Genomic DNA, 8,252 nt, shown 5'->3' with positions numbered 1-8,252 from the left:
AGACTGGATAAAGCAAAGTGGGAGTGGATTACAGAATAATTAACAAGATTATGTGGTCTCTTGAGGGTTAATAACCCCTTCCAGTAAATCAAAGGTATGTTAACCTAGAAGCACAGGACAATGGATAGGGTTGGCTTTAAACCTTTCACTAAAGAAGTTACATCCCTAGCCAGTTTGGCTCAGTGGATAGAGCATCGGCCTGCGGACTCAAGGGTCCCAGGTTCGATTCCGGTCAAGGGCATGTACCTTGGTTGCGGGCACATCGCCAGTAGGGGGTGTGCAAGAGGCAGCTGATCGATGTTTCTCTCTCATCGATGTTTCTAACTCTCTATCCCTCTCTCTTCCTCTCTGTAAAACATCAATAAAACATATTTAAAAAAAAAGAAGTTATAGGCTTGGGGTGTGACTAGCCACCATGACTGGCCCAGTTAGGAATTTATCATCAGATCACCCTGGCAGGTTACCTTCCGTAGAACCCCTCTTTTCTTTTTTTCTATCCACACTCTTAATGGGTGTCTTTTTGAGCAATCCTATATAATAATGAGTTAATATGCTAATTAGACCGAATAGCCGAACGACCTTCGGACATCCTTCCGGATGACCTTCCGGATGAAGCCAGGGCTGTGAGGGCCGGCTGAGGCAGCTGGGGCTGCAAGGACCAAGCCCCTGGCAGGAATGTCGTGCATCGGGCCTCTAGTTAAAAAATAAGCCTTGTTTTACATTTTAAAGGTCTACAGCTATCTTCCTCCCCTGATTTTACACTAAAAATTTTTATTCTAGCCATAATATAGGTACTTTATGATGACTGCACACTTTTTATTTTTATTATCCTCACTCGAGAATATTTTTTCCATTGATTTTTTTTTTTTTAGAGGAAGTGGAGGGGAGAGGGGTTGGGGGGGAGAGAGAGAGAGAGAGAGAGAGAGAAAGAGAGAGAGAGAGAGGGAGAGAGAGAGAGAGAGAGAGAGAGAGAGAGAGAGAGAGAGAGAGAGAAACATCAATCTGAGAGAGACACATTGATTGATTGCTTCCCGAACATGCCCCCACTGGGCTGGGGATCGAGCCTGCAATTGAGGTACATGCCCTTGATTGGGAATTGAACCTGTAACCTTTCGGTCTGAGGGCTGGCACTCTCCAGTGAGCACACCAGCCAGGGCATGATTCCACACTTTAAGACTATTTTCTTTTAGTCTTAGAGTCAGGTCTCTTGGCATTTAATTGTTAGAGCCTTTCTAACAATTTTAGTAAAAATATTTTAAATTAACTTCAAGTAGTAAGTACTTCTTAATATAATGCCATGCCAGGCATTATATTAAATACTTTTCCTTTCAAGGGTTCACAGTGTAGGAAGAAAAATCCTAATGTTAGGCCATGGAAATACAGTGGAGTGGTTGTAAAGGCATGTATACGGTATCCTGGGAGGACAGGAAGGCTCTGTTCTAAAGGTGGTGTAGAAGGCAACCACTTCTCCATCTATCCATGGGCATGACCTGGAGTAAGACTTCCGTGGCATTGGTGGAGTTATGTTACTTTGTGTAAGGACTGCAGAATCAAGTTCCAGGGCACCCTGGTATTCTACCCTGCACCATAGGTCCTGAATTTAGTTTCTATTGGCTTCTGTTTATTTGGTGCCAGACTCGTTGCTAGTGTGTGTGTGTGTGTGTGTGTGTGTGTGTGTGTGTGTGTGTGTAGGTGAGGAGCGACTTATTAAAAATAAAGTTTTCCCAGGGAGATAACATTGAGTCTTGATCTTACATTTTTTTTGATATTTCCTTATCCTATTGGTTCTTTTTGGCTCTGTCTTTGCCATGCTCTATACATTTGAGAATAAAGCTCAATCACCGTATATAACAAATTAAGGCAATAATGATTCTTTTTGATAATATGCCATTTTTCTTTGAATATTGTTTTAGTAAATGCTATGTTCCAAGTTTTTCATAAGAAACAGATTTCCCAAGATATCCCAAAGGACCATGCTGCATATTTCATGTGCAGATAAGGAAGAGCTGGAGTAGATTAGCATCTAAGGAATACATGTATCCTGAAGTAAAGAAGATTCATTTACATATTTAAACACAACTTTAAGTTAGTAGTTCTACTTCAAAATATACTTTTGAGGATAATTTTTTGAAATCACATGGCCTATGTTCAAATTAATCGAGGGGAAAGGAAAGTTAATCTTTGATTTATTCACCAATGAAAACAAGAGAATTTCTGCATTATAAATCTTTTATGCCACAGCATTTGAGTTAGTCGTCTTTTATGACTATGATGCCAGCAAAAGTATCCTATTTGTATCCAAATTTTTAACCCTTAAATTATTGCATTTTACTTAAGAAAGAAGTCCAAGTCCTTATCACTTTATATTTTAACTCTTTATTGAATTTATATACACACACAGGCACAAAGTAATCACATATCATAAATAAACAGCTTGATGAATTTTTACTAGCTGAACTCACTCTTGTAACTAGCACCTGAATGGAGATGTAAAATATTATCAACACCCAGAAGCCCCTTCATGCCTCCTTCATCGTATCCCTCTGCCAAGGGTAACCACTATCCTAACCATAACAACACTTTGGGAGTGAAGCTTTGGGTCACTCTACCAGGCAAAGAACTATGACCTGCTGAGGACAGAAGGAATATGGAATGGATAGTAGAAGTAAGTTATGGATATCAGCTAAGACCATATTACTAGTTGTAATAAAAAGGATTATAACATTTTGAGTATTTCTTCTTCAAGATATATATCAATAAATTCTTTGCCCCTCTTCCATTTCCCTACTCTCTATACCTATATCTCAGTAGTTACCTTATAGAATATCAAAGGGGAAGTATGACTCAACCAAAAGAAGAACAAAGATCACCAAAAGATGGATAAAGCGACTTTATATCGTTTTTGGGAGAGAGAGTTGGTGTTTAAGTTTGGACAAGAGTTGCATGATGTTAGGTAGAGGCATGGCTTTGAAATAGTTTGTATTTCCAAGTTAAATATAGTTAAAAGAGATATGTAGACAAGGAGAGGACCGCGATGGCTTTGTCATGTGTCAATGAGGCTAGACCTAAGTTTCCAGAATTCATTTCCCCTGTGGTTTGGGGTTAGGATGAGGTTAGGGTTGAATACAAAAGAAATATGCATGGGATTTGGAAAGGGGAAGTGAAGCAGCAGGCCTCACACTCTGAGGTTGGTGGGAACCACAAGGCACGTGCTGCTCCTGCCTGTGGAGGCTGATCTGCAGGCTCACCTTGTTGACACAGGGCAGCCCCTGCGCCCTCATTCCCCAAGCTCCTGTCAGATTTTCTCCTTCTGTTTCTTAGACTTGGAATGCGTGCATGCCTTCACAGTGAAGGTCACCTACTCCTTCTGCCCCCAGCGTCACTGAGGTTGGACGCTGTGAGAAACAGATACAGGTTCCAGTTTATCTTCATGGGTTCCCCAACTTCACATCCATCCTTTCTTTGCGCACTAGTTCTCAGACTTGCAGCAACTTCAGCCTTGTACCAGACACACAGAGGCAATAGCCTTCCATTGGATTCTCGGCAGTTTCCCAGTTGTACAAGTTCAGTATAATAAATCCTGCATTCCATATCATTCATAGTGGTATTGTTTCTCTATGACAAATTTTTGTTTAAGCCCTCATGAGTACAAATGGATCCTGTTATTTTTTTTCCCCCTTTTTTGCACCAGCCCATGACCAATATAGCTTGTAAGATAATGGTCGATCTTTCAACTTCATTTAATGAACATATGTTAAATGAATGAATGTATTTAACTTTAGAGTTTATTCTGTGCTTCTTCTTTAGCAGCAAACACTTGTTTTCTACTTCCTTTTTACTAATTGATATATGCATCCAATCAGTGTTTTACAAACTTTGTGTGGCTTTTATTGCCACCTCGCCACTAGACTGCTTTTTAAAGATTGATGCAGATTGACCTTTGAAGACTCTCTAATTGCCAACCCAGTAGCTATTTGCTTATCCTGATTCCATTTAGCATCTTCAGAAGCAATGGGCATTGGGCATTGCTAACTGTTCTTTAGAAACCAAGCTCTGTAGGAGCAAGACTCTTGTTTGTCTTGTTTTTGGCTGTGTCCCCAACACACAGGACAGCCCAGGGCATGAGGAGGTAGTAATCAATATTTGTTGAATAAGTGATTGAATACATTTGTACCTTAAGACTTGCTTTTTCATTGGTTTCTGAGATATTATAGTCTCCTGTTTTTCTTCTACTATTTCCCCCCCACCCCACCACTTTTTCATTGTGGGAAACTCCTGTCTGTTTTTGAGCAATTCTAGTCTTGACTGGTTCAAGCATCAACCAGATCTACATTCTATCCTTCTTCATTGCTCTGTGATGCTAGAGCCTTCCAAGCATAAATGAAAAAAGGTAGCTGATTATGGAGGGATTATAAGAGGTGGAAGCATTTACCATTTGATGTCTGACTTACTCTTTTTCTGTCTCTGGAACCTCTCTGTCATCTCCATCAGGAAACATATCTTCTAAGTAGAAACCAAGAATCTTAAGTGTTATTGTCTTGTATTTGTAAGGGTTATGTAATTGGAGGAATATAATATCTCTCTATATATCTCTCTCTATCTATCTATCTCTCTCTACACACACACACTCACACACAGAGACATGAGAGACTTAAGCCAATGGACTTAAGAATCTTTTCTGAAGATCTTGATTCATGTTCTGCTGCATCCTTGAGAGGGGGACTAGCAAAAGCTGTTCATTCATGACTGACTCAGCGAGAGTGGCGTTGCTGGGCTTGTATACACGATCCATCCTCTTTGATCTGGTGACTCTGTAATTTTGAAAAACTTTAACTTTTTCCACAACAAAAGAAAAATGCAGTTTACTTTTTAGGGCAGAGATAGTGGTGAGGCCAGTTATTTGTGAGTTATTGCAAAATACCACAAGCAACAGCAGCCCAGGAAGGGAAGGGCAACATGGGCAACCTGCTGACAACTCTCTGGACAAATTGGAAAAGTGTGTTCCAGCAAGAGTTGGGATTGACAATGAATAAAACCACATCCTACACAGAAAACATTGAACTTGAGAGTGGAAGAAATTTTATTTCTTTGTTCAGGCATCAGGGTTTTAGAGCTTGTAACCAGAATAATTATAGTGATATGTTTGGTGCTGGAAGATGTATTATTATTATTATTCTGGCTGCCCATCATGTGGATGGGCTAATCCATTTTAATTTGGGGTTATTAGCATTAGATGGTACTTACAAAGAAGGAGGAAATTTTATTGTACTTATTGTGAAATGCATTCTATGTATTGTCATCCTTTTTTAAAAAAAATAACAAATAATTGTGAATCAAGTTGATATATTAAAAATATGTTTTTATTATTGATTTGAGAGAGGAAGAGAGAGAGAGAGAGAGAGAGAGAGAGAGAGAGAGAGAGAGAGAGAGAGAGACATAGATGTACGAGGGTCACATCAATTGGCTGCCTCCTGCACACCCTCAATGGGGATCGAGCCTGTAACCCAGGTATATGCCAGGAATTGAACCAGCAACCTCTTGGTATATAGGACAGCACTAAACCAACTGAGCCACACTGGACACAGCCTATAGCAGGACAGTTTATATTCATCCCATCATTTGAAGAATCTTGACAATGTTGTTTTCACTGTCAAAGTTTTGATTATCCAGTTGGGATATTCCATTTTTCTGTGTATTATCTGTGGCATCATCTATTTGGATTTCATTTTCGGAGTCTGATGTCCTTGGCAACTAAGATTTGAGGTGTTGACTGAACTTTAGGTCTGTTCTTACCTAGCAGGCAGTTATCTTCTGTTGCAAGACTCAGCCCTGATTAGAATCCAATCTAGTACCTTAAGCCCTACATAGTTTCCCAGAGATGTTTGGTAACAACACTATATTTTCACCCATAATCTAGTATGATTTTTCACTTAGATTATGTTTTAAGTCCTCGAAAGATGTCTAGAAGAAATTGACTATATTCCTAAAAGAAGTGTGAAAAAAAAGAGTTCATTCATGTTGGTGTGTTTGTTTATTTGACAGCTTTTCTGAAGATCTTGATTCATGTTTTGAGCATTCACTCCACTCTAGCAACCAGCCAACCATCAGTTTTATCTTCAGTTTAGAAGGGAGACTGGGTACCCGGAGACATGGAATCTTATGTCATGGCCAGGCCTGGCCACTCGGTGTGTGGAAGGGTCGGGACTCTGGGCCTTTAGGTCTATTTCCTTTGGTCACTAGCCATGATCCCTTTCAGTTCATTTTCCACAAGTATTAGCCAGGTAACAAACAGAAAATTTGACATTAAAGATTTTCCAAAAAATCAAAACTTGTACTTTTTGGCACATTTTGTTCTTATAGGGGTGGGGACAGAGGACTTTCCAACAGCATCTAGGCATAAAAATGAACCACCTAATTAGAGTAAGGTTTCGTAAGTAGAAAAGGTATTTCTTATTTACTTTAGGAGTCTAATTTCAAACTTGAGAGTTGTACAGAAAACGTTGGAAAAAAATAGTATAATCAATGTGCTCAACATTGAGCACTAATTAAGCTAATTTGTCAATCTACTGAAAAGAAAAATGAAGAAAACACTGAGGTCTGACTGTGTGAGACACTGAGTTATGAGAGAAGGAGAAAGGAGAAATAAGGTAGAAACTCATTTTTGCGTGTCTCTCCCTGCGCCCATCTTGGTGGAAGCCAAGATTAGTTGTACACAGGGCCTGTTGTAATTCTCCAGGAGATTGTTCCATGGCTCACCTCTGCTTGTGCATCCCCTCCCACTGTCCATCATGAATCTTCATGTGAAATCAAGGGAGCTCCCACCTTTGCGCATTTTCCTGCTTACTCCGAGCACCGTGCCCGGTGCCTCTGTGTCCACAGGGTGTGACGTCACGAACAGACCCGAAGCAAGGAGAGGCAGACAGTGTGGCCTTTCAGGGGGCGTTGGGACAATCAGTTTTATCTCTGATGTGGAAGGGTCCCTGCTCAGTTCCTGAATAGAACCCCTTTCCCTTGTTTGAAAAACAACTAATTCATCTAGAGAACAGTAGAAAACCACTTGCCACTAGGCACTGAAAAGTAACTTTACTTTCTCTGGGCTCCAGTCCCCTCCACTGTAAAAAAGGTATTTGACAAGTTTCTTTCCATCCCGAGAATACTTGAGTCTATTTTTAGTCTGTTGCCAATTCAAACAAGTGATCATGTTTTCTAAATGGGCAGGGTGGTTCTGGTACTTATCTGGGTGGCCTTGCAAATTGTTGCAATCTCAAGCACTGAGCTATGGGTGTGGGATTTCCTTGTAAGCCATCCTCTTTCTTTGATCAGGTGACTATTTTTATGTATTTATTTTTAATTATTTAATTTTTATAAATTGCCCATCCCTCTATGAACAATACTTAGCAGTTCCTAAGAAGTGTTGGAGGAAGTCTGAGATGTTCATAAAATTCTGCATGACGTTCAGACCAAATGGTGAATAAACATCCAGTTTGGTGATTCCTAGCAACAGCTCTCTGCAAACCTGGACCATGCTCTTGATGGCAATTGCTTTTGGTGAGGGAACCACAGAATGTGTTATTTCCCAAAGTGTGTTTTTCCCCCCAAACTGAGACCTTTAAGAGAGAGTTAGGTTAGGTTTCTTAAAGAATAAAATCCGAACTGTCCTTCACAATGATGAGGTCCTGTTGGATGTGACCTGGGCTGATAGACCTGACATCACCTCCCACACCCATGTTTCCAGCCAACTTGCCTTCTTCCTGTCCCTGGGGGCACTCCCAGCAGTTCCCACATGAGGGCCTGAGCACTTCCTCTGGCCCCTGACTGAAATGCTCTGTCCCCAGAGTCCCATGGCTGCCTCTTGCTTATCATTTGAGGCTCTGCTTAGCTGTCTCCTCAGGCTTCAGTGGTCGCCTGATGAAAATAGCCGCCATTCCCACCCCACCCTCAGTCTAGTCATCATCTGCCCTATCATCTTGTTTCATTTTCTTCACAGCAGTTAATGCTAGGTAAAATGTTTTTGGTCATTTATTTAATTGTTCCCCCTCTCCCTCCTTATAGAATGCTATTTCCTTGAGAGCACAAACTTTGTTTTGGTTATGACTGAACTCAGTACATAGTCACTGAATGGATAAATGAATGGAGACTCGATGCCAGTGCTATCCTATAGAACTTTCTGTAGTGATGAAACGTTCTATAATTTGTACTATCCGATATGGTAGCCCCTAGGTCACATGTGCCTATTAAACATTTGAAATGTG

This window comes from Eptesicus fuscus, chromosome 6 (genome assembly GCF_027574615.1).
Source record: "Eptesicus fuscus isolate TK198812 chromosome 6, DD_ASM_mEF_20220401, whole genome shotgun sequence".
Lineage (NCBI taxonomy): Eukaryota > Metazoa > Chordata > Mammalia > Chiroptera > Vespertilionidae > Eptesicus > Eptesicus fuscus.
The sequence above is the reverse complement of the archived record's forward strand: the minus strand, read 5'-3'. Positions refer to the sequence as shown.